At 42.7% G+C, this 26,116-nt stretch overlaps 1 long non-coding RNA gene across 1 annotated transcript in view; it reads left to right on the forward strand.

The window, feature by feature from the left end:
• The window catches only part of LOC124307672 (uncharacterized), a 67,799-nt gene that overhangs the window by 22,476 nt on the left and 19,207 nt on the right, over positions 1–26,116 (forward strand). The window contains exons 2-3 of the long non-coding RNA XR_006908852.1: positions 3,165–3,277; positions 4,394–4,462. This is a non-coding gene — a long non-coding RNA (uncharacterized LOC124307672). The remainder of the gene's footprint in view (positions 1–3,164; positions 3,278–4,393; positions 4,463–26,116) is intronic.

A 26,116-nucleotide genomic window follows, 5' to 3' on the forward strand; every position in this document is an offset into this window, starting at 1 on the left:
GAGGTGGAGGCCAGAGGGAGAGGGGCACCATCTTGGATCAATAAATGATTTAACATTCACAAAATGGCGGCTGCTCAGCCGGGGCGGGCGGCGGGGGCGGAGAAATAATATAATCTACCTTAGACTCTGCAGAGGCAGCCACCCTCGTCGCCTTCCGCGCCTTCCGCGCCTTCTGCGCCCTTCTCGGCCCTGCTTTATTCGTCCTCCGACTCACACGCGCGCCGGCTCTTCCTCCTCGTTCCAGTCCTCATCCTCGTACTCCTGGATCTCCAGAACCTCCGCCCCCTCCTCAACCTCCACCCCCGCCGCCTTGCCGACGAACTCGGGGAGAACTCCGCTAATACCCGCGCACCGAGTATTCAAATTTCGCGTTTTGAGACGCCTGGAATAGCAAATGATGCATGTCTATTCAAGTCGGCGGTACCGCGGCCCGCTCTCGAACCTCCGACCCATCCCCCGGCCGCCCCCTCGTTCGAAGATGTATTAAACCCGGTTAATTTCGACTTTGACGCATCGCGGCCGCCGATCCAGTCCCTGGTATCCGCGCGGGGTGCAGGTCTGCTTTATTCGTCTCCGTGTAACTCACCCACCCTCCACCCCCTCGTCGAGCTAGGCTGATATTTCACTAGCAACGAATTCGGATGTACAAACGCGCTCCTCACTCCTCGATTTACGTCAAAGCGACACCAGCTGGGCCATAGACTTTGGGATAATCTGACTTCGATACGTGTTTTCCTAGATTCTACGTATAACCGGCTACATTGCCGTTTTAGAGAAGGATGAAAGTCGGGGAAGCGTTCACGCGTTTGTCGGTATTCGTTGATCGGTGAAATCGATCTTCGATCACGATTATAAAGGAAGGTTTTGAGTTGCGAAAAATTTTGAATTCGTAGACCTGATCGATTTTGTTTTCTGCTACAGGATTTTCTCAAAAAATAAGAATCAGTTTTTTACACTTTTTTTTTTTGTCTCTAAGCGTATCATGGCAGAATACATCATGAGAATAATCATAAATCGTGTTTATGCAGTCGTACCTTTCCATAAAAATCGAAAATGATGATTTTTCAAACAATCTCTTGGAAGTTTTTTTTTTTCATTCTTTCGCTGGATAATTTATGTCCCCGATTCTTAACATTCTTCGTCTGATATATTTCCGCGAACAGACTCCGGAGATGGATAAAAAATAAGAAAAGGCACATTTTCTCATCTAATGCTGCACAGTTTTTAATATCGCGAGAACGGTTTAGCGACTCGCGATCGGTTCACTCTGTTCCTCAATTGTCGGTTCTTAAATACACGGTACACAAATTAACCTTCGCTCGTTCTTTCCTACTTCGTCTGGTCCTCATTAAGGACGCAACGATTGCTTGATATGCACCCACAAATCTTGATACCTCTCTGAATGCCAAGCAAAAATATGGAAAGATCAGTAAAATTTCATTCAATTTTACCGCAAACCATCGTGCGTCTGACAATGAAAAATTGCCCACTTCCTTTACAGGTCAAGGTTTTCAGACAGTAATAAAAAGAAGCTGGATCATCTCGTTCACAGACGCGAAACAAATTTAGATAAGTTTATCCGGTCTGATAACATCTAACCGTATTTAATGGCATAGGCTACAGCAAACTAGATTTTCGGAGGATGTAGTCAGTTCAAGGGGGAGGGGGAGAGGAGGTGGGAGGACGTATAAGATCCCTAAATATTAAGAGGGCATTAGCGTGGGCGGCCATTTTGCATCAGCCCAAAGCTCCATCTACCCTCTTTTAACCTCTCTTCTCCTCCCCACGTCGTTCGTCCTACAAGCGAACCTGCTGGCTGGCACATATTATTATATTATAAGGGTGGCTCACCCGTTTACTCCCCCCTCGCCAGTCGATCCCGCCCCTCTGCCCTTACTTCCGTACGCCCCCCGGCAGCCACCCCCTACGGGGCAACCTTAGAAGATTATGGAAATCTAACGGAATTATGTACCCTGAAATTTTGTCAAAATCTCACTACACGACACAACTAGGTATATATTCTAGGTATACACAGCGTGATGGAGTCCCAAACAAACAGACTTGTGCACGTATTCGCAAGCGAACATTTGCCAATGCGGGTGACCGTATCATACACGTTTCCGTTTTTCTCTATTCCTGCTAAAGAAAATGCTTGACACGTCTATTTGGAAATCTCTTCGAGAGCTTTCTACCCTCGGGGGGCGGTGTTTGAGGGCTGGTTTATTAGCAGTTATAGGGAGAAATGTGCGGTAAGTTTCTGAGCCGAGACCCTGCGGATCACATGTCTTCATTAGGCACTTAGTTCCTGGATACCGTTGGTGGCATCCTCTTCGGAAGGCCAAGTTTGTTGTGTGAGAAAACAGGCCGGCGGAGGGAGGGCGCCGGGTCACGGGGACGAGGGAAGTTGATTTGAATTTATATTACCTGGCTACCCCTCCGAATACGGTCTAAAGACATTTCCATACATCTGAGAAATCTGTAGAACCGTTCGAATTCCGATCCCTTTCCCGTATTCATTTCTCCTTGCGGAATTTCGATGTCCCATAAAACGGAAGAGTCGAAATATCTTTGTTATTGCGGGCGACGAATTGGCCGAGGTCGAACAATCTCTTCGCTCGACAACTTTCAATAAAGTTTTCAAATAAAATAAGCCAACGAATTTGGCAAGGATAGATATTTCGTACCAAAAATCATTCAACGAAGTTCAATTTGGATCAGTATACATTAGCGGAAGGTAAATTAACGGGATTCAAAATTCCGACAAAGTTATTAGCGGAAAAGTTGCAAAAACTGTGAGTTTGGCAGGAAGGAAGAAAATTCTTAAATTTTGCATTTTTTTGATATAAAAGGACTTTACTTAAAAACCTATGAATCTCTTTAACAATTACTTTTGATTCTATTCAAATTTATTTCAACCCAATGGAATTTTTTTTATGGGTAATTCATAATCGAGCATATATCTTTTCTTACGTTAGTGTAAGAAAGAAAAAGAAACATCAATTGCGTGCAATATATTTTTCCACCGCATCTGCTTGATGTTTAATTTTTCCATGCCTGTAACTCGGGCTTCTTTCACCGCTGCGTTTTAATCGCAGCACGAGGCAGCGAGTGAGGTGATTAATTAAGGGTGTCGTTTTAATTCACTTTCACCCGTCTTGTTGTAGGTACACGCCGACAAACGAGCCCCAGCGACCTCGGCAGACGTACTTTTTCCGCTAAATTTTCACTCAACCACTTAGTCACTGGTGGCCGGCGTTAAGTACTTTTTAACCGCCAGGTATGTATTTATCTTTTTCTACCCTCGACCCTCCACCCCGACTTCCCTTTTCCCCTTGAAAAGCGCGTGTAATACGGAATAAATACGAAGCAATTAAAATGTTAAAACAAAGCGGGGGTCGGGCAGCCCCGCGGTTAAGCAACTTCACGCCCGCGCCAATTTACCCCATGCCAAAAAAAGTGTATCAAAATAACCCGACGCTGGTGTATTACCACCGTTGAATTCACGACGTGATGAATTATTCACAAGCATATCGTTGCGTAATAACGCGAGATAAAAGCCCGGAATTTTAGGGTGGCGTTTTTTTCAATTCCCGTTTGTTACTCTCGCTGATCGCAATATCGCGTGCACTTGGGAATATAAATTTTTCTCACTTTCAGACAAGATCCTAAACGCTTCTTCGACAAATTTCAATCCCGATAAATGCCGCGCTTAGGTCGTCTGCGATTGACGAGAAGTCTCGGCGGCGACTAACTGCTAAATTTCGTATCACGTACCCCGGATCTTAGATGCGAGCGATTCCCACAGTGCAACTCTGTATCACGTGGTGGTCAGAATTTGAAAAACCTGTTGGACTGACCAGTCGGCGGTACGAGGGGAGGGCGAAAGCCGCGAAGCTGTGCCACCCGGTTTCTGTATACACAAAATTGATTCATTTTCCTGGCAGGTCGGAATCCAAGACGCTTTCTCGATGCGTTTCCCACCGTGCAACTATGACAGCGAGTGGTCAACATTCTGAGAACCTGTTGGACTGACCACTGATCGGATGGTGAGTCGCGTCATCGCCTCGAGGACACCTTCGACTGGTCTTGAGTTAGGATGGGGTTACCAAACTTGTATTTCACAGGGATGATCGTGCAACGTCCGATGACCTTGTCACTTGTAGTTTACGGAGTTGTTTACGCTCGATGGGTTTCGTGTCAGATCGTGTTGTATTTTCTTGCCAATAATTTCGAGTCTAAAATATTCTCACTTTTTGCACTGGTGAATGTGCTAATTTTCCGACATATTGCGACGACTTAAAATTAAAATAAACAAGTCAAGTAAATAGAAAAAATATTTTCACCTTCGCGGGGAGGAGAGTCGAAATGAAAGTAAATTTTCTTTCGGTTTCAGGTACCTTGCTGAATTCGTCCGATGATCACCGACATGATCGCGAACGTAACTGGAGAGAGATCAATGAACGTGAGTGGAAGCAACTTTGTATTTTTACACGCTGGCTTCAAAGTTCTGATAAATCATTGACGAATATGATCGGATGACGGGAGTAAATGTTGAACGTTGTTCAAAAAATTAAGTTTTTTGTTGCGTTTCATCGCGTTCAACCGAGTTTTATACACTCACTTGAGTCGAATTACAGACGCAGGTATTTTTGCCATGTGATTTAAGAATTGTTCGGGCAAGCGAGCAATTGTGTCATTCATATGCATAAACGCAGGTATGAATGATTTCTAAGCACGTAACGAGGGTTTCGTGTGAAGAATAATTTACGACTTTCGAATATCGCGTTCGGAACCGACCTTTCCTTCACCCTCGAAACTTTTCGAAACTGTTTAAAATTAGGAAAATCACCTCTCGTACGGCTCGGGGTAAAACCGGATGCAGGCGCTAAGAGTGCGTAGCTGCTCAAGGAATTTCTCTGAGCGCGAACAATGCTCACATCGATCGTGGGATACCGGTCAAGCGTCCGGTTTAACGTGGCATCGGCAGGGTCCAGTCCACCCTTTGAAAGTAAAAGTGTAAGTAGTCACTTCGGCATTTCCTTGCTTCCGTAAGGGGCGAATTCGGTCCTGCGTCTGACCCTGAAGCAGCTACGCGAAGTGTCGTTCCGATCGCTTTGTTTACTAACATTGAGAAACGGATATCCATTTTCCATCTACCAGGTGGTTATGAATATGGGGTTCCTCGGTGTCAACGACCCACAGTTGAAAACAAGTAGAATGACTTTACGATCTCAAGTTTACACTTCATCTTTCTCTCAGTTTTGACTTCTCTTAAATGAAAATTAATTTTTCCGCTGTTCTGCTTACGTTAGGCTCTAAATTCTTAACCAACTTCCCTACGTCTTAGTAATGTTTTGTTGTTAATTAATACTCCAGTCTGAGGAGCTCTTTCCCAAAGGGCCATTCTATATGTTTTTAACTATGGACCGTTGACACCGAGAAAACCCCTACATTCGTATCATATGGTTGGGAAAGAACTTTAAAGAGAAAAAAAAAAGTTATGAATATGGTGTCGCAGCTCAAGAAACGTTTTTTGACGAGCATACTATGGATTTAATTCTTCTTCTATCCCGTGGCATTCTTGGTGAAAATAATTTCTACGAATTTTTAGGGAAAATGGGACATTTCGTACAATCTTGTATAAAAAATTATTTTCGTATGAAATTGTAAATATGCACAGTTTTTCATAAAAAACTTGTGAATTTTCATGAAAATTTGTATTTTTACAGTAAAATATCTACAAGCTGCTACAATTTTTAAATAAATTAACAATTCTTTACGAAAAACTACGCACATTTACTATTTTGTACGAAATAATACGAAATGTTTCAATTCCCGTAAAAATTCGTGGTAGTAGAAATTTTCACCCGAACCATCTGATATTTGACACATCTTATATCTCGGGGGTAAGTTTTATTTTCTACAATTACTTCTTGTTGTCGTAAACTGTCAAGATGGACATTTTCGAACAGAACAAGATCGATGAACTCGACGATTACGTCCCATTCAAAGTATGTTGACGAAATGATGAGGAAGAAAAAAAAAAAAAGGAAAACTCTTCCTTTGACAGAATTTCTGTCACTGTATGAAAATACTCGATGCAATTAGATTTTCTGCCGTATTGTTGAGAAGTGTTTAGTGTTAGGGATGTTGTAGAACTATGGTAAGTGTTGTACAAAGGACAATGCGATACCACGGGTATTGTTGAGCAGCAGCGGCCTGACTAACGTGAACTTGAGTTCTGCCCAGCGTACAATCAAGTCGTTAGCACGGAAGTCAAAACTCAAGCCAAGTTAGCTTTCCCATGCCTTGACGTATTAACGGAACGAATGCACAATTGTTGATTTATTTTCAACAAACGTACGGAAATCAGATTGCACGCTACAATTACTAATTTTCGAAAGACGATAGTCGTTGTAATTTAAATTGGAAAAACCAGTTTTCAACGGTAGTCGGAATCATTCAAGATCTGATAATTTTACCGCGTGTTAAATTGTTCGACCGTATTTACACCCTGAGTTGTTTTAACAATAAAACGATTCCTGCACCTGAGACAGGCAACCGAAGTCACACCTCATGTCCAGTTTGAGCCACCGTATCCCGCACCTCATTATAGCAATGAATAGCTGAATTTGATGACAGTCTAACGCTGGATTGCCTCATTATTGCCTTAGCTGAATGTCCGAATGGGATTTTTCTCAATTTTCCACATTTCTTGGCACTCACGTTACTTTGACAAATAATGGATCGGCGATTGAACTGTTGGATAAAGGGAGGAGTCTAGAGAAGGTTCGGGGGTAGGATGCTCGGCGTTGCCGAGTGTATGCCTTATGCCTAGCCATGTATAAGGCAAGGTTGCGTAGCTGATAGGAGCGGGTCCTTGCGGTATTCCTAGGTTCCAGGTTGTTTGAAGAACCTTTCGGAAAACAGTCCCCGTCGCGCCGATGTCAGATACACCCGCGTGGCGTGTTTCGGGGTGAAGTAAATTCAATTTCTCCGCGCTATCAGCCATCGCGTTCTCTTGCAGAACTAGCAAAGCTTGCGTTGGCATTCAAAACAGCCCTTAGAGATAAAACCCTGCTCCCTGCTCGGTATCGTCGTCTCTCCTGGCCGCCTCTCGTTTCCCCGTTCGCTCTCTCAGGATCGGAGCCAGCCATCCTGGTAACTGCAAAAGCAACTAGCCTCCTTCCGCGCCTTTCAACCCCCGTCGCCCGCAACTACCATCTAACCCGTCGTTTGGCCTCCCCGTTCCCTACCTCGACCCCCATATCATTAATTATCTAAATTGAAGCAACCAACCGACGCCGCTGCGCTGCGCGTCTTACGTCGAAAATATCAAAGGAGCCATTCCAAACAGCCGTGCCTTGCCTCTAGACGCGTTTATAGAAAATGGCCGAGTCCTCTCCAGCTTGCTTCGCTGATTTTACCCTTATATCAGACCTTTCGTCATATCTCGGATTCTATACATTTTCGCCTTCCCCTCGTCTCCGTTCTGTTTGCTTAGACTCCATATTTCCCCTTGACATCCAATAATTTTGTCTCATTCGTATACAGTTTAAGTTTTGTAAGTACATTTCTGGTTGGCTTTCAGCTTCAGCCGTGATCGTCGGTCGTTAAGATTCATTTTTTTAAACTATTTCACAAGATTTCCTAACTTTGGCCGAAGGTCGAGTTATCTCACTTTTTCAGCTCGCATAATTTGCCTGATCCAATAGTGCTGTCGGCCGAAAACGATTAAAAAACTAATCTTCGTTTCTATCGTTGTTTACTTCCAGTCGCATGAAGTTATGCTGTTTATTTACTTGTTTCTTACAGTGAAATATAAACTTTGCCAAACGGCACCAATCAGGGTGCCTTGTGATAAATATAGGTATGTATAAACGTTCAGATCGCACCACCAGACCACGTTTACGTCTCTTGAAGGAAGCCAATTTTCTTCGATCGATGACGGTCAATATTTTCACTGAGGTCACTCGTAAGCCGAGGTACACGTGTTCATTATCTCTAAACTCTGACTTCAAGATAGGTTATTTATTTTTGAACTGCTTCATAAATATTTTAACGAGAAGCGTTGCCATTTGAAGAAACAATGAAACAAGAAACTATACTAAAGAAAAAAAAAAAATGATACCATCAATTTTTCACTTTACTTCTACACGTAATTCTAATTGATAACAACGATTTTGCTGGCACAATTTTTCCAATTTTTGATCGATACTGACTTTTTTTTATTTAAGTGAAATCATATTATGCCACTCAAAATTTTTTTACCCTACGCGAGATTGACTCGAAAAATACCAGACTAGAAGATTATTTTGCTACATTGTTAGAAATAATATTACACTCATATGTTATCTGATTAACCGGACATTACTTGACCAGTGAGTTTGGAAATTGTAGCTTTAGCTGTTTACAAATTGCCGATTTCATTTTCTCAAGATCACTATTTGATAGGGTGAACGTAGGGTCAAAGTAGGGAATGTCAACACTTTTTTACGTCTCTTGATCGTACTCTTTGCACTTTGCTCTGTAAAGGATTTTTGTCTTGTCAGTAGCTCTCAGAAACTAAAATAAATCGGTTAATTATAAATGAACAAGATTAGAAAAATTGCGGTTGAATGACCGTGATCATATAATTCTTTGTTAATTCATAAAACTGTGACATTGATACTCATGAATTCTTATATTCTAGAGAATGAGGGGGAAAAATAAAAATGTTTATTTGTCATTAAGAGCCGCATAAAGTTCATTAAAAAGATTTTAAAGCTGCACGGATAATGACCAAGTTTACAATTGCCAACAATTTACCCCGGGCATTCATTTTAGACAGTAAAGGGGGACGTAGGCTTAGGCATACTTCTGTCCCTAGGAAAGGTAGGGTTCCGAGTATACGCGGCACATTCGTACATGCAGGCAGAGCCGGTAGCCCACCAACACGCGTACAATTACGTATAACGTATACCTAAACCTAGGTGTATGCCTAGCTCGCAGCATCTCAGGCTCATATCGACGCGTTTTAGCCATTTTCCCGGGATCGCATCTTACCCCCACTTTTCCACTTTCCTCTATTCTCCTCCTACGCCTCTCTATCCGGAGCCCGGGTCCCTTTATTCCTCCGCCCCCGTTCCCGTCCCCCTCCTTGCCCCTTTGCCAGGTTCACCGACTAGTGAGTAACGATTTTCCTCCGTCTTACTCTCATCCTGCGGGACCCTCCGCACTCCCTAGACCTACGTGTGTTAGTATACATATGTAAAAACTCGGCAACTTCTACCCCGGCCTTTCAACCTCACGCTTTAAATATATATATACATATATATGCACATGCGATGTACATCCTCAAGTTTTAACCCTGACGAGTTGAAGCTAGGCTGCCACCACGGGTTACGACGTTGGAAAAACGGAGACATCGATGCACGGACTTGCGGTTTCGGATTTTTCTCTCCGACACTCGTGGACCGCAAAACTCCGGTCTGGGTTATGCGGGATGAGAGGTAATGTTTGCGAGCGTTACGGACAGCTTGAGGAGTCTCTTGTTGGGAAAAGGTTCTTTTGATTTTTCAGTATGTATTGATTGCCGAAATATTTAGTGCGCAGTGATTCTTGGTGACGTGAATCGATCTTAGGTGTGCCGCGAGCGTTCTCGGCTCTCGGTTCTCGGTTCCGACGCCTGGTAACGTTGGTGAACGATTCAGAGGGGTAGGATCTTGGAGTCTTTGGGCTCACGCACTTCCGTTTTGCCTTGGAAAGCTTCATAATTAATGGAAGAGGGTACCGGAGAGACTGACAGGCTAGAGTAGAGACGGTAAAGAGAGAACGGAGAACCGAAGAGAGGGAGCGGCTGAGGAAGAGGAAGAGGAAGTGGAAGAGGATGAGGAGGAGGAGGAGGAGGAGGAGGAGGAGGAGGGGGCGAACGGGTCTCCAGCAATATCTTAAGTCTCAGAGAGGAGGCCTGGTTCCCTTGACAAGCGACGTTAATGTATGTATGAGATCCAACAGCCACCCAACAGAAGACAGCCCATCCACCTATGTGCTAGGTTGGGTTTCCAAGGGGCGCTGCATGATGAAATGAGAAACATGAGACACCATCCCTTAAGACCCCCGACTGAATACCTACATTTCCTATACCGCGGAGACCGGGCGAGAGAGCTCGAGACCGCTTTTCGTGTCTAAGACGACAGCCCCAGCCATCGTAATCAGCAGAGAGATTCTCCTCAGCTGATGCTCTTACAGTTTACGTTCTACCTTCGCCCGTAAATTCTAACCGTCATCGTTGCTTCGGTTCAGTTATTTCCTCCTCCCATGCAGAAATACATTATTCGAATCGCAAATACGTCGCGTACGTCTTGTTCAACCATAGTAGTCGCGAATACTATGCCTACGTGGAATTGTAGTTGCGTCTAGTGTCCTCAAGTTGACTCAAGGTGATGATATTCCCGACGTTCGTGCAACGCAGTATTTTGCATGAAAAATCGTTATTTTTCTACCTAAGATCAGTCCAGAATTCGACAAACCTTAATAACGCGAAACACGCATACCTACTAAACGTCTTTGAAGTGATCCCAAAGATACAAGATATACTCGACGTTTTCATTGTTCTTCCGCGTTAACGTTACTCATAACTTCGACCCTACATGTTGTACCAGTATTTGATTTTATATTTGTCTGTTGCCTTGATGGGACCACTCGATCCTATATTAGTATCGGCGTTTGTGGGGTCGACTGTTGTTGATTCCAGTGGTAATGGAGTGTTTGGTTGACCCAGGCACTGTAGCGGAGCGGGTCAAATTTATCTAAGCGATGTACCTGTAACTACTGTAGAAGAAGTTCGTTCCACTTTATTTTATCAGAAAATTATTCCTGCAACGAAAATTCAGAGTAAATAAAAGTATGAGTGAGTTAGCGTCATTTCTCTCAGGAAATAAAAAAATGAAATTTTCACATCGGTACTAATCGAAAGTAGAAACAAATCTTCAGATTATGATTATTCTAAAAAAGTTCCAAACGTGGAAAAAAAATCGCCCGGAATATGCTTGCGTAGTAATTAAAGTCAAGTATAGGTACCTTAAAATGTGTTTCTGAGTAAATACCATTAGAATATAGATGCCACGTGTTTGTTGTTAGCCTTTCCTAAAGAACAAAGTCATATTTTTCAACATAAAAATATGAGTGACATATAACGAGGAAAAATCCGTAGTCTTAGAGTAACTACATCGTTTGCTCTGCCTCAAATATTTGAACTATTCCATCGTATCGTTGATACCTGATATTTTTAACTTCCCGTTTTTTTTCCTGTAATACGTATTTCAAAAATCTAGACGATAGTTTGCGTCACATGTCTAACTGGTCAGCTTCTTTGATGCGTTTCCTTCGCTGACTGCTACTCAGAGTTCAAATATAATTCAAAACACGCATCGTGTTGTGACAATATCGATCGTAATTACACACGAATCGTACATACTGTAATTTTTATCACGGAAACAATACCATAACTGTATAAAACGACTCGATGTAAAGATAAACCCTGATCACACGGGCGAAAACAACGGCTGAAGTAGTACAGTCGAAGTATAATCCTTGATTTTACGAACGTTACACTTTACAGGGTAATATCGTTCCGCGATTGTGAAGTTTCGAGCGAAAAATGTTTACGAGGCACGGGGAAACCCTCGCAGGGAATAACAATCGGTAGAGCGGATTTCGTAATGGAAAATGTTTTAGCAATTTAGTTCTATCTCTGGTTATGGAGTTTCAAGGGGGTGGGGTGGCGGCGGCAGCGCGATGGGTAGACGGGGGAGGGTGAGGGGGGGTTCATAGTGTAATATAAGGGTAGTTTGTGCCAGAGCTCCGAGTCGGGGGTGCTTTCCACCCTCGCGCACCCCCAAGACGCTTCGCTCGTTCTGATTGGTCGACATTATTCAAAATGGCGTCTTCTCTCTATAAGATCCGTTTTATTAGCATACTAGGAAAGGTGGCTGTGTTGTTTATGCCTGGGGAAAAATATTCCCCCGCATAGTTGTATCGACGTGAAACCACCGGGGGTGGATTTTTCACTTCCTTCGTGTTCCCCTCATCCCGTCATATTTATTGGAGAAAAAATACCGGCGAATATCGTTGCCCACTTCCACCTGCGATATACCTTCGGTTATACCTACGGACAATAGTTGTCAGACGCTGGTTTTAACCATAGGCATGGCTTGATGTCAGTTTGGATTATAATATTAGTTTAAGGAGTCCGACCTGCCAGCCTCCCTATAAATTGGCTCCGCTCGCAAGTTAGAAAATTATTGATGATAGCGTATTAACCGACCAAATTTATGCTTATCCCTCAGAATGCAGTCTGACACTTTGCAATGCTGCGACTTATTCTAATGTACCGATAGTTTAAGGTTTGATCACTTCCGTCCGCACTCTCACTGGCTGCTTCTCGTTTTTCTCACTCGAGCAAATCGCACCAAGTCTCTGTTTCACTCTGCACAATGCAACTGACATTCGAGCTCAAAGTCCCAATCAAAACCGAAAATCTAACAATAAGACTTGCACCCTCGCGTCTAGCCAGATTGTACAGCATATTCTGACATCAGATGCAGAAAGCTACTGTGAGTATGAAGAATCGACCAACGTTCTAAAGAACACCCCTCGTTTTACCAACTTGAAAATAAATATCCGGTTTGACTTCGTGCACTGAAAGTAGTTTCGTTCTCCGTACCGTCTCTCTGTACGATTTTCTCAAAACTTGTTTCTTAGAGATATAAGTTTCCCCTTTTCCCAACGCTTGACCGCTGGTCAGTCTTCCCCAGCCCCATTCCACTCAACCCCGTCCGTTTCGCAGTGACAGACGGGAACAGTAAACCTGCCGGCGATCCAGTTACGCGAGGAACTTGTACATGATTTTCAATTACCCAGGGAGGGGGAGGGGGAGGGGGGGGGGGGAATCGCTGATGGAAACAAGTATATCGAGATATGGCTCTCACGGCACCCTGGCACAACTAGGTTCTGGGTTCTGATTCTGGTTCGCGGTTGGCATCAGTGTTTCTTTCTTTCTTTACCCTTCTTTCACGGAGAATTCAAACCTGCACCCATCTCAGGAAACGCGAAGAATACCAAAACAGGATTCGGTAATGGTGTTCATAAATTTCTTCTTCACCTCTGCTTGGTGGGAAATTTCTTTCCTTCGCACGTATCCCGATTGCATCTGTTCGCTCCTAAATCCTTACAAATGGCTCATGCATATGATCGAACACGAAGTATTCCGACATCAGGTTCTACCTACACATTCGATCGTTAATTTTTCAACATCGCACCAGGCATCGAGCAAAGCCTCTGAGCTTTAGGTGTCATTAGGGTTCAATGATGGACGTTCAACACGTGGGTCCAGCATGGTCTGCGGTAATTTGAATCGTCGAGCCACGATTGAACAATTCCGTGGTTTTGTCCGACCACTGACTATAACGGATTCAATCACACCCTTCGGATCGAGCGCGCGTTTTTATTTCATCTTCGGAAAAAAAAAAAAAAAATGTTGTTTGATACCGCGGGATTGGAATGGATTCACCGAGGATATAGGATAGCAGCAGTACCAATCAGACCCGGGCCGCGGATTAAAAATAAATTTACGGGGTGTTGGCGCGCCTCCAGCGAATATCAGGCGAAAAGGGATTCGGCAATCTGTCGGTTCGGATTGCGAACGGTGTTTAGCAAAAGCCCCGCGGAATCATACCACACAAGCTGAACAAAAACATAGATATACGTTTCCGCCCGTCGAATTTCCTTCCGAATTTCAACGATTCTTGGGTGTTTTTGCAACCAAGGACTTACCGCGATTTTTGCGCAACGAAGGTGCATTCGCAGAGAGACTCTCTCGACTAGTGCCTTAACTCCGTCTTAAACAATGAGACAATCATGGACGGTGAAGCGTATGCCTTGCTATTCGCTCAGTCACTCACTCGGTTCACGTGTCTTGTAACATTAATAATGCCAGGTCGCCTCTCTTACCCTCGCTGTTTCTGTCCCTCTGGTTCTATCCGAGTTTCCTCTTCCTCTCTCGCCTCGAAAGCATCCAGCCAGCCCCTCTTGCAGCCAGTAACACAACTTAGACTCGAAGTAAGTTCTCGCTAAACACTGAGGAGCACGAGAGGTTAGATGGAAATTGACGTTAATGTACTTTGAAAGTGTCGCGTTTCTCGATTATTGCCCGTAATTACATCAGTTTGGTTATTGCATTCTTGATTCGATCCGAAGTCGGCTCCAGTCTACCTATCCTCAAAGTCGAATTTACTGCAATTCAGTAGGTATTATGTAGAATATTCATTAATATTTAAGTATCACTGTGTCGGTTATAAATTCCGTTCAAATATACAACTTTTTTCTTCCGTTCTGACAATCTTTCGTCATTGAAACGTGTGCCTTTAATTATGATTTTCAATCTTCTAAAAAATCATATTCACGTTAAAATGCCGTTCTCGCTTTTGCAAATTTCCGATATCCACATTGTACCTAAGAACTATCATACGCGACAGAACGTGACTTTTCAATTCTTCTGCCAAATAATTTCGCAAAGTTGATTCTTCAATAGCCTAAGAGTTGTTCAAAATATTTTTAAATCCGTTGACCAGTTCATGAGTCGATTATTGATTTCGTTCGATTATAGCGCATCTTTTTCCAAAGAATTTTGTTTATGAACGTGTTTTACGGATAATAATCTTAAAAAGATGGTGTCGAAAACTTTCCGCGCAACGTAAAAACTGGCATGGAAAGCTAATCAAAAGTCCGCGCCGATTCTTTCTGTACGAGAAAGGAAGAAACGTTGGGTAAAATTGTACCTGCAACATCTCCGTGCTGTTGCAGTGTTTGAGCGTTGAATTATCCACTTGATCGTGATTACACCTAGCCTAACCTTGATTTTCGATTGGTTGCGGCCACTTACGGTAATATTTGACGCTCTCCAAATATTCGGTGTACGGCGCAGGGACGTCCACGCGTTTAATCGGGTTGCCTGCAATTACCTGCAGGCATAACTGAAATTAGAATTTTGGCCGAAATTGTCAACGCGCCAAACCGTACGTGGCTGGTAATGTAGGTATACGACATGCAGGGGTGAGCATTGACGCGTGCAAAAATACATGACGCGTCGCCATTTCTCGCTCGATTAACGCTCGACTTTTGCAGTAGGAAGTCAGACGTCTCACACGCCTTTGCTTGTGATTAAATTATTCCTCGGAATGTCAATTTTTCATATCAGGTTTCGCCATCAACTCGACGTCTCAAAGGCGAGAACGAAGTGCCCGGATGTAATCGACTCGAGTGTCTGCGGACTCTGCGTCTCTTCCCATTGTCTGGTCAAATGCGGCGCCCCTTGATGGATTTCGGAGATTCAACGGACGCCCGAACCCCGCCGTCTGAAGACTAATTGGAACAAAGTCGTTGCTATCCTCGGATTACCGAATCTCGTGAAAATTCCCTCGCACGTTTCTCCGCTAAAAGTGTCCATTCGAATATGATAAAAAGAATATATGCTATGGGGACTTTTACGAGGTCTTGATCAAGATCTGAAGTTCACGCATCAAATTTGTTTTTTAATGGAAAACCAACTTCTTAAGAAACGAGCCAATAATTTTTAAACATTTTTTTTCGCTCAATATCGTTTGAGATATGATAAACTAGGCTATTTCAGCAATGCCCGTTTTCTGATGCTTACAATTTAGAAACATCTAGTCAGATACAACCAAATTTTTAAACCGCAGCCAAAGATGAAGATTTCATAAAAACACAGGTTAAATTTAAGATTGCCTATAACTACTATAAGTGATCAAATATTTTGTTATATTTCACTAGATTTTTCCGATCATCATCAGATTTTGGTGAATGGGCGCTGTTGAAGTAACAAATTTAAGTCCATTGCGGGTCGGATTGGTCGAAAAAGTCGTTAAGAAATGAAGGGTTTATTTTTTGACGAGTATGTTTTTGCGTAAAGAATTTTTTGACCAAATCTCAAACGTGAAATGGCCGCACTCGATCTTAATTAGTGGACATTTTTTAATCGCAAACTCAGTGTAAAGTTTGCGTCTGACTAATACGAAGGCGTGCAGGTTCGCAGAGGTCGTTCCCCTTCGCCGACGGTGGAATTATATTTCGCCATTATTGGCCCGTGCCTTCGAGGCCCGATAATGAAGACGAGAAATTGAACGGTCGTGCAGCGAGTCTCGTCGAAGTGGGATGCCTGAGCATTATCAAAGGGTTCACTCGCCTTGTCTCATCTTGTCTTACGGGAGGAAACTTGAAATGAAACCGGAACCAGGCTACGCGCGACGTACCCCTTCTATTTTCCAGCCCCTCATACCCCTCGGAGTGCGAGACTCGATTCCGTAGAGGGGATAAAAAACAGCCCTGCCGAGAGGTTCGCGTGATCGGTGAAGGGTGAAACCTACGCGACGTCACGTGGGTGCAAGGGATCGACGGACGCTCGGGCGTAGGGTACTTATATGTGCGGTAATACGGATGCAGCCTGAGGCGCGTTGCTTTGCTTGCTCCAACTTATCGATTTCTCGAGGAAGCTTTAAGCGCGCCATTGGCCCCTTAAAGGTTCGGAAAAGCGAAGAAAACTCGGGGGCCAATAGCGTCGGTGGATAACAATTTTTTATTCAATTTTTTTTTCCAGGTGGGTAGGTTCTAAGAAAGCTCTCCGCCAATCCCGGTACGCGATGCTCGCGAGCTTGCGCCGCTATTCGACGAAGCTCAGCGTCTTGACTCCGCCCCTTGAACGCCCGGGAAAACAGGGGTTGAATACTCACGCTGCCTTCGAAGCGCCGGAGTCCCGAGACTCACCTCGCCGCCCGCTGCCTCCTCAGATATTAGATTTTACAAGGAGCGAGCTGGGATTTTAGAGAGGCGGAATTCTGGATCGAGGAGAAAGAGGGAATGGGAAAACCGGGACGCGGTGCCGCGGCAGGTAGGGAGGGTGGGGACGGGATTCCCCTGCACGAACGGGGGATGGAATAAATATTAATTACGTTCCTAAGGCCTGCCTGCGGCTCGCCTCCAGAAATACTTTACCGAGGCAACACCGAAAGATAAGCCCTCGACCTCTGCGTGCGTACCTTCTACCTTAACGCCCGCCTTAAACCCGCCTACGTCCGCGGTATCGAACCGCAATCCCAGATCGAAAGCTGTAGCGATATCCTTTGATTCACCCGATAGGAGTCCTGTTTCATGCAATTCGTATCCTAACTAGACATGATTATACGAATCGCGTGTAATACGGCTGGACAGTTCCGTGTCCATTGGTTTTGACAAAATTTAAATACTTCAATCAAACCTGTTGAATAGCTTTAACGCGAACGATCCAACGATCTGACATCAAATATTTGTTTTTATTTTAATACGCTTTATGTGAAAGAAATTTGTAGAGAAAATTTTTTTATAACATTAGAATCGATTCGTATTCAAAACACGATATTATTTTTCTTTTCGGTATATAGGATGAAGTATCTAATCTGCGGGTGAATATAAGAAAAATTCGTAATTTTGAACATAATTCCCGTGTAAGCAGAATTTTTTGTATTGCAAAATTTCTAGTTTCCGTTCTTTCACTGATCGTGAGACAAAGCACTGATATAACCGATGGTCGCCAGTTGTCACTGTTAATGAATTCTCGATTTTTCTCTGGAGCCAAAGAAATAAGGAACTTGATTGATCTCGGGAGGTTAAATTTTTTAAATTATCTTGCATCTTATTTGGTAAGTGATGGCATTGAACAATTAGTTATATTCTCACATCCAGATACAAGAAATTCGAAATACAATAAATTTTTCCTTAAAAACATGGATTTTATTTCAAATTCAAATTATGATCTAATCAATTATAAATTGAAAACTATTTTTATGTGGAGATACTCTTCGATGAACAATTAGTTAACCCGACACTCAACTTCGTTCAATATCACTTGAAGATTCATCGTTCTGAACTATGTAATACATAATATAAAAATTCAGGAACAACTCGCAATACGTTAAATGTATAATGCATGAATTTTTGAACGCGTATTTAATTCATCAAATTTTATGCCAGAATTTTACAAAAATTTGAAATCAAGAAATGTCTTGTCAACCGTGGAATATTCCGAGGTAGGTGTATAAAATAGGTACAGCATCAAAACGAATTGTGACTCGTTGAAGCTGAGAGCTGGGTTTTCAAGACAGTCGGATTACGTATCGAGTTTACGCCCGAGTACGAACGGAGTTTACAATTTTATATTACGCCGTAGAATTGTACTTCACGAACGTTAATCCACGAACGAATATGTATCGTGTTATCATTTAATTAATCCTCTCATGAGGACTCGGCTAATGGCGGGAACTTTTTCAATTTCCTGCAGCTTATCTTTTTAATTAAATACCATTTGAGAACAGAGTTTGGGGAAAATAAATGGACAAGAGAAAATGAAGAAAAATTAATTACCCCAGGTTTCGCGGGCATATCGCTGTAGGGATTTCAGGATATCTTATTGACGATACCCGTGCACTTACCCTTCGCGTAGGGAACACGCTCCGCAGGTATCGCGGTTCGGAACTCCTCTAGACCAGATTACAACCCCGTACTATTCACCGAACCGAGGGTTGATTTCCGTGCTAAAATAGTGCAGCCGGTGCTGCTGCGCTCTGGCGAAATTCCGTACTAAGGTATCGCATCGAACCGTTCAGTATTCCCAAAGTGTAATCATCATATTCTACTTTATTGCATTACGATTATTTACACTACTCGCATTCAATCTAAAACGAAGCAAACAGTCCTAGACGAACACGACAAAATTTTTCGACAATATTTAATATTAACTGAAAAATCTGTAATCTAGATAAAAAAAAAAAAAATTCATGTATCACAGTGCAGTAATAATAATAGTCAGTAAAAAAAATTTCGTACGTCAGATAGAATAAACTTTCTGAAAGCAAAATAATGAGCTACTTATTCAGCTTTTTATTCTCCAACTAAACTGTAGTCAATTTATCATTTTTATTTGAAAAATAACATTCACTAACCTACCTGTCAATAAATAAACAAAGCAAACATTTTTCATACAATCGAATGAATTTACCACCAACGTATACTATTACACAATTTCACCCAGAATGTATAAATCGATAATCGAGCACTGAAAGTAAAAAAAAAAAAAAGTTATGAAATACCGTTAAAAATGAAGCTTCTCATTTTGTTTAAATTTCTTGGCCAAGCTTTAATACGGTACTTTGAAGTACAATGGATGCGTTACTGCGGCTCATGGATGGTAAAATCTTGAAAATTTATGAGGTAGCAGAATCGGTTCACGGGTCATTAGAATTGCTATATAGGCGATTTGAGATGGGAAATGGTAAATCCTGGCGCTTAGAGCAAAGTACAGCTATCAGCCGCAAATGGTGCACTTAGATCGCGTGCCGGGCGATTTCCTGCTCACTCCAAAATTCCTTTGGAAAAGGCGTCAAGGCTTTTGCCGAAGGGTAAATTGGTCACGGTCATAAGCGCCTGTGGAACGGCAACTTGGGTTCCATGCACGAGTGGATACTGCCTCGATAGGCATTCTTCGCTAATTATTGATTTCACTTTATAGCCTAATCAAGCCTTGTAACCAAGTTCTTAATCAGCTTCGGGCCGGTCGTTCATTCTACTCTTGAATTTAACACCGAATTTATCCACCTTCGTGATCAACAGTTTTTATAACCAGTCTACGAATAACAGTTAATTGACTACATCGATAAGAGGAACAAAATTCATTTTTTATACTTTTCTAAAATTACATATATATTACAATTGTCAAGTTTTGCATCAATTTTCTAAATTTCTGACGGTGAAAGTCTTTATTCAATCATTATAAAGAAAATATAACTCTGCTAGGATATAATTCTTCAACGTTAATGTTATCATCGTTGACAATAATTGTAAGCTGTGTTAAAAGTTTCATCCAACTGTATATCACATATCATGTTATTATAGGACCACGTGAAAATTTCACAAATTATTTGTTAACGTTCTGTTCAGTACATGCATTTAATTTACTATATATTTTCATTATTCAGTGTAAAGTTTTGTCAAAATTTCTCTGATTTTGGTTGAAATTCTCTGTAAATTTAACATGAAGTCGTCTTTACTTGAAACTGTTGCAGTTAAAGGTAATTCAATTTTGTGGGTATTGTATATGCTCATTGAATGATTAAATTGATAGACAATACGATCAAAGCAAGGATACGGGACTCATCGGAGTGGATTTTTTCGCTTGCAAGACTTTGCAGTACGTAATTTGAGTAATTATCACTCAGAGTACATCTCGATGTATAATTAGTGGTACGAGAGAAGAGCCGGGCTTAGAAGCACTCCGCGTTGTCGAAGGAAAGAACCGCCCGAGGCTTTTGAGGTGGAGATGAGAAACAGCTAGCTGGGCTTGCGAGGCTTCTGGAAAATTAGGTGTACCAAATGGGGAACGCTGAAATAACAGCAGACATTTTCGCATGATGTATTCGAGACGATACCCACCGTTGGCTGAGAGTCTTCCATATTGTTCTCAACATCTTCCTCGCGACGAGCAGAGCGTGGAATTATATACCTATGCATGTACGCAGGCAAATTTGATAAACAGAAACAAGAAAATTCGGCTTGAGCAGGAAAGGGATTAATAATGTTCGTTCTTTTATTCAACAATTATACATTTTATTTATTTTAGTGGACGAAGTGGAGGTGATTGAAAAAGTCACTCCTGTTTCATGGTAAATTTGAAATATTTTGGGGAATTTTTATCATTTTGCAATCGAGAGAAAAATCTATATATTTCATAATACATGTAAGGAATTTTTCGGCGAAATAATATAGAATGAAAAATGTCAAGTTTTTGAGGGGCAAAAAATTTTTTCCAAATTTTTTCACATATATAAAGAAAAAAACGAGTCCATTTGTTTTTCTCGCCAAATTTTTCGCCCGCCTTTCCGGCACTCCTAGGCGAAGGCGAAAATTTCAATTTTCCGCAGACCGAAGAAGGGGAGGCACGTAAGACGAAGGAGGCGTGGTTTCAGCATTGATCCAGCATCCCCCACTCCCGTCTCTAGCACCAGCTCAAAAGTACACCCTTCCTTCCACCTTCCGCCCCTGAAACTCCAGGTCCCGACCCCGACCCGACGCCACATCCCGTCCCTTTGCCACCCTCCTGTAAGAAACCGGCAAGAAATGAATATTCATGAGCCAACCTACCCCTCGGGAACAATTCCAGGAAAAAGAAGATTCCATATTTCACCCAACGGTAAAAAAGCTTCAAAATTTTATGCTAGATCTAGCTTCTCATTATTCTATATCCCACATACTGGAATAGCTTCGGTCTTGGATGTGGAACCATTTTTTAAAGTCACCGACACCGAAACTGTGAATCAAGTTCTGCGGGAATATTTGGCTCTAGTGTCTACGCAACTCACCTCGCGGGAATTTATGGCGACTATAGTTAAATCATGCCTTAACTATTACGGATGGGCAAATGATAAGATGTTTAGACCGACCGGTAATAATTATACTTCACGGGCGGATTGAATTCTGTCGTTGCTACTACGGTACCTTCTATCCGCGGAGAGCTACGTTTGTTCAAACTTACTGTTGGCTCACTGCTCAAACAGTGGAGATTATATTCTCTCTACATCTTCTCTGAAGCCAGACTTGCCGGGCCGAGGAACTGATGTTTGTTTAATCTAACTTTAGATTAGCGCCATTCGGCTGATTGTGAAAAGTCTCGAGAAGATCGAGATCCACCGTCTCAAAGTTTCGACTTCGTTCTCGACGCCCGGGTTAACTTAGACGCCGTTCAATGAACCCGTGATCATTTTCTAAAATTCTTCCATTGAATCATCTATTCTACAACATTTTACTTGTTCGGTAAGAAGACTCTTCTCCGCTTCATTGGCTTCGAAGTGTTGGTTTGTCACAGTAATAGCATAAACTCTGGGGTAATTGCTCTGCGTCTAATTGATTACGATTTGCCCCGAAGTCCTAGTAGCGTCTTAAATTGCTACGCCCCAGTCTCAGGGCGCTAAACTGAAATAGTTTCTCCTTGATTTACGGAGCTGTTAACGTGTTCGATAAAATACAACGTCGTTTTATTACTGAAAACACTATAACAGAGGCCTCGCCTTTACCTACAATCTTCCATTTCAATTACGTCGTTTGGAAATATCCAACACTTCCGGTGACGCTGAACTGCAAAACTTTTCGTACGCGTCTCATATTTATTGTGCATTTGACTCGTTTGTCACAACTGCGTCAATGCGGTAAAATTTTTTCATTATGAACCGAGTTGAATTCAATATCTCGAGGTAGAGCTTATCTAATTCGTGTATTTACCTCTTGCGTCAGATTGCTGTTTAATTAGTACACCTTCTTCTTCTCGTCCACCCTTTACGAGATTAGGAATTATCAATTACTACCGGCAAGAGAGAGAGAGAGAGAGAGACAGAGAGAGAGAGAGAGAGAGAGAGAGAGAGAGAGAGAGAGAGAGAGAGAGAGAGATCCCTTCAGATATTTAGTCTGTAGAGAGCTTGGAGACTCATCCAAGTTGCGAACTTTTGCTCATATTAGCTTTTGTATATATATTACCTCATTTGCGAGGAAAGCTTATACTACCCGTATAGTATATGCGGTATAGCTATAGCATCCAGCGCGAGGAGGCTATGCCACGTTCTTGGCCTCTAATATTCTCTGTATTATCTTGGCGGGTGGTGGAAATCTCATTTCAAGGTCGTAAAAGTATGCGATAGTTAAGACAAAGTCTGCTCATATTCTCCGCCCGTCCTCGGGAGCTCGCTTTCAACCGTTCCCGGGAAAATTTGCTTCGAAATAACCGCTTTGATCCGAATATCAAACTTGCTTTGTGAACTTGCTATTTTCTCGAGAAAATGAAACGCACACTTGGTATCTGCGTCATGGATACCACGCACCGGTTTACCACGTCACTTTTTTGTTTCTCTGTCGCATCTGGACTTTTCGCAGAGCTGGATGTATGCATGTCTTCGATCCTCTGAGAGTGCCCGAAATTTTTTATTTCGGGACGTTAAGGGAGGAATTCGAGGGAAATCTCAAACTTAGGATATAGTACAATTGTCATGTCTTTTTTTCTGATCGACAAACCTGCAAGAAATTGGTTTCACTTTTTGGCCAGTGTTATATGTCGGATTGTTTTCGTTTCTTCACGATTCGAAAAACACTTGGACGAACTTTACCATAAAATTACGGTGAAGCATAGATTTTGTTCTCATAAAAATTGGGAAAATTGTAGAACTTAGGAAACAGAAGTTTCCACGGTAATGATGAATACTCTCGAACGGTGTGGGGTGGAAATATTGCGAAGCATGTAAGCCGACACGCGACGCGAATTCGCGTTCCCCTCTCCCCCTGGGCCTGATCATCTTTCCATCCGTTTCCCTGACGCTTTTGCACGCCCCGTTCATGCTAGCCTCCAGGTTCGTCAGCTAAGCCTTCACGCCGCCCTCCCGTCGTACAACGAGACTTCTAGTATAATATCCTGTACGTCAGACTTTGAAAACTCCAACAATTTCCTCCCTCCGGTAGGTTGAGCTCTAGGAGGCAGGGGCCCGGAGGGGTGGGCGATAGCGCGAGAGTCGAGTTTCGAGTTTATATAAAGTTCAGGCCACATCAATAATTATAAGTAGAGGTAAGGCAAGATGGCGCTCATCCCCATTCTCGCCAGCGTCAAGTCATTATTCGAAACGTCCCCCAGGCCGAACAAGTATTGCCATTTGTTTTCTATCACGCGCGGCTTGTAATCCTCGCGATTCAGGGTACGAAGAAATTCACAATTTTCATAAACGGAGAGTAGCTGGATCGTCGACTGTCGATGTTTCGGATTTATTGCCGATAACGGGGGTAGATTGATGATCGAGAGCCTCGGCGTTGTTTTGAACCAAACTATAACCGCTGCCCACGTTCGGTGCAATTAAAGTTACTTTTGGCAAAGCTGTTCTGGCAGGAGTGGCTGAAATCATTAAAGATGAAAAACGTGAACGGTACATAGCGAGGGGCGCCTTCGAGCCCAAAGATCTCGGTTGATTAATGTTAGGGGCTCGTTCTTACCCCTGCAGTCGAATATTCGGTTACAATGGCAAGCTCCACCTCAGATAACGCGAGAAATTAATATCCTCCGCAAAACAAGACACCTTTATCCTGCCGCAGCCTTAAGGAGATCGTGACTCCTTTTCGAGCCTCTCGAGACAAAGACTGATAGTCGCACGTCAGTCCTTGTTGACGCTACCGATTCTTCCTCTTTTGATAAAAACTTCAATCCCCAAGGTTTGTCAACCCACTGCTTGAGACAACTTCCTATCGTACTTGCACGACATCTTGTCACGTGAAACGAAAAGCCCATCGCGCCTAGAATTTTGTTTTTCTTTGTACTTTTCACCGGTTCACATAAGAACCCAACATGCAGCGGATATTCAGGTGTGGTCTTAACGCTGTTTGAAGTTGAAATGCAGGTCTGGTGTTCCTCTAACTCGCCCTGGAAACTCAGAAATCTAATGCCTAGAGGACATCCTCGGTCTCTCGTATACTACGTCAACTTTTAATGCATGGGATTAGCGCCACGGAATGGGATGAACTTTAGTTTAATTCGGTAAACTATTAAACTGCAAACCGTACGAATCAAGGGGGAGAAAATTTCAAAACTTTATACGCGAAACTGTACGGTCATTACCCTACACTTTTCTTGAAATACGCGCGATACGCCCGTACGTTTTCATTTGAGTCGGACGGAAATTCAGTGGTAATCCTAAACAAGATAATTTCTTTAACACTCTGGGACATTTCGTGCAAATGTTTCGCATTCAGCCGGCGTCGAGGTAATTTATGTAGAAAGTGTGCTTCCCTTGTTTCACACCCTCTTGCCTGGCCACTCAAGCGTTTTATTTTCACTTAACATGGAAAAGATTCTCAAAGCCAAGTAAAACCCCGCGTATCATTTTGTATGGTAAAATGTGCCGAGATTAAAACCGTCCTTTTCAGGCAGTTGTTCAGACGCTCCGTCACGTGCCGCCCATTTCTGGTATCCGAAACGATTCACTTGACACGAAAGCAGAATTTTAAATATTCGAATTTACAACTGCCTGATCGGTAAAGAAGGGGGGAAAACAATTGCAAACAAAGCTGTATCATTTTCGTCAAGTGAAGAATGAAGAATTTGTCTCATGATGTGACACAACGGTCCAACAAGAAACTCGGGAACACTGTTGATTCCATAAATAGTAGTGACCGTCACAGTTTCAGTTGCGAGAGAATCGATCGTTGACGAAAAAAATGCCGAAAGAGAACGGCGACGCGGTGAAACAAGGACGAGGCAATGAGAAAGGTTGAAAAAAGTGTTCCCATCATGTGAAAATGAAAATGAGATTCACTGGCAGCGGAGGTCGAGAGGGTATATTTAGCACAAAAAGCCTCTAATTTCCAACGAGGGTGTAAAAAGTGGGCGGGGTGGTCGCCGAGTCTATAAAACACCGCTTAGCTTTTTTTTACCCGCGCGGGCGGTTTTAACCCCGTTAAGCTGTTTCCTGCCTTTTTCCAACTTTTTTTCCCTCTTCTCTCGCTCCCCTCTGCCAAATTGAGTGAACCGTACGTTTCACCGCGGTCCCCAACCGAGCATCCGAACCTTATTCGCGATGTTTTTCGAATCTTTTTACCCTTCAGGCGTCGATCTTTTTCCCCTCACCTTTCCACGCCGTCGCAGGACGATTGCAACGATCTCTGGGTCGCAAACGGATACTTATATATGTCAAGATTTCCCGCGACTCACTCACGGTAACGAGCGTGAAAACAACGAGCATATTGTAGAAGCTGTGACGCAATAAGGCTGGTCATTTTTCCATTCTTCTTATTTTTAATTGCTGGAGATTTGAAAATTCGTTCTTAGAACGCTGATTACGCAGCCTAACTTGAAATATTTGAGCTAAAAATAATGGATCAAACGAGGTTATACGAACAAAGATTCAGACATTCTGAATTTATGAACGTTGATTTCGGCCTTCGGTCGTAATCAGCAACCTTCAGAAGCCTCCGGGCACTAAGTTTGATCTAATCAAGTAACTTCTTGAAT

The sequence above is a fragment of the Neodiprion virginianus genome, chromosome 6 (assembly GCF_021901495.1).
Source record: "Neodiprion virginianus isolate iyNeoVirg1 chromosome 6, iyNeoVirg1.1, whole genome shotgun sequence".
NCBI classification, from domain to species: domain Eukaryota; kingdom Metazoa; phylum Arthropoda; class Insecta; order Hymenoptera; family Diprionidae; genus Neodiprion; species Neodiprion virginianus.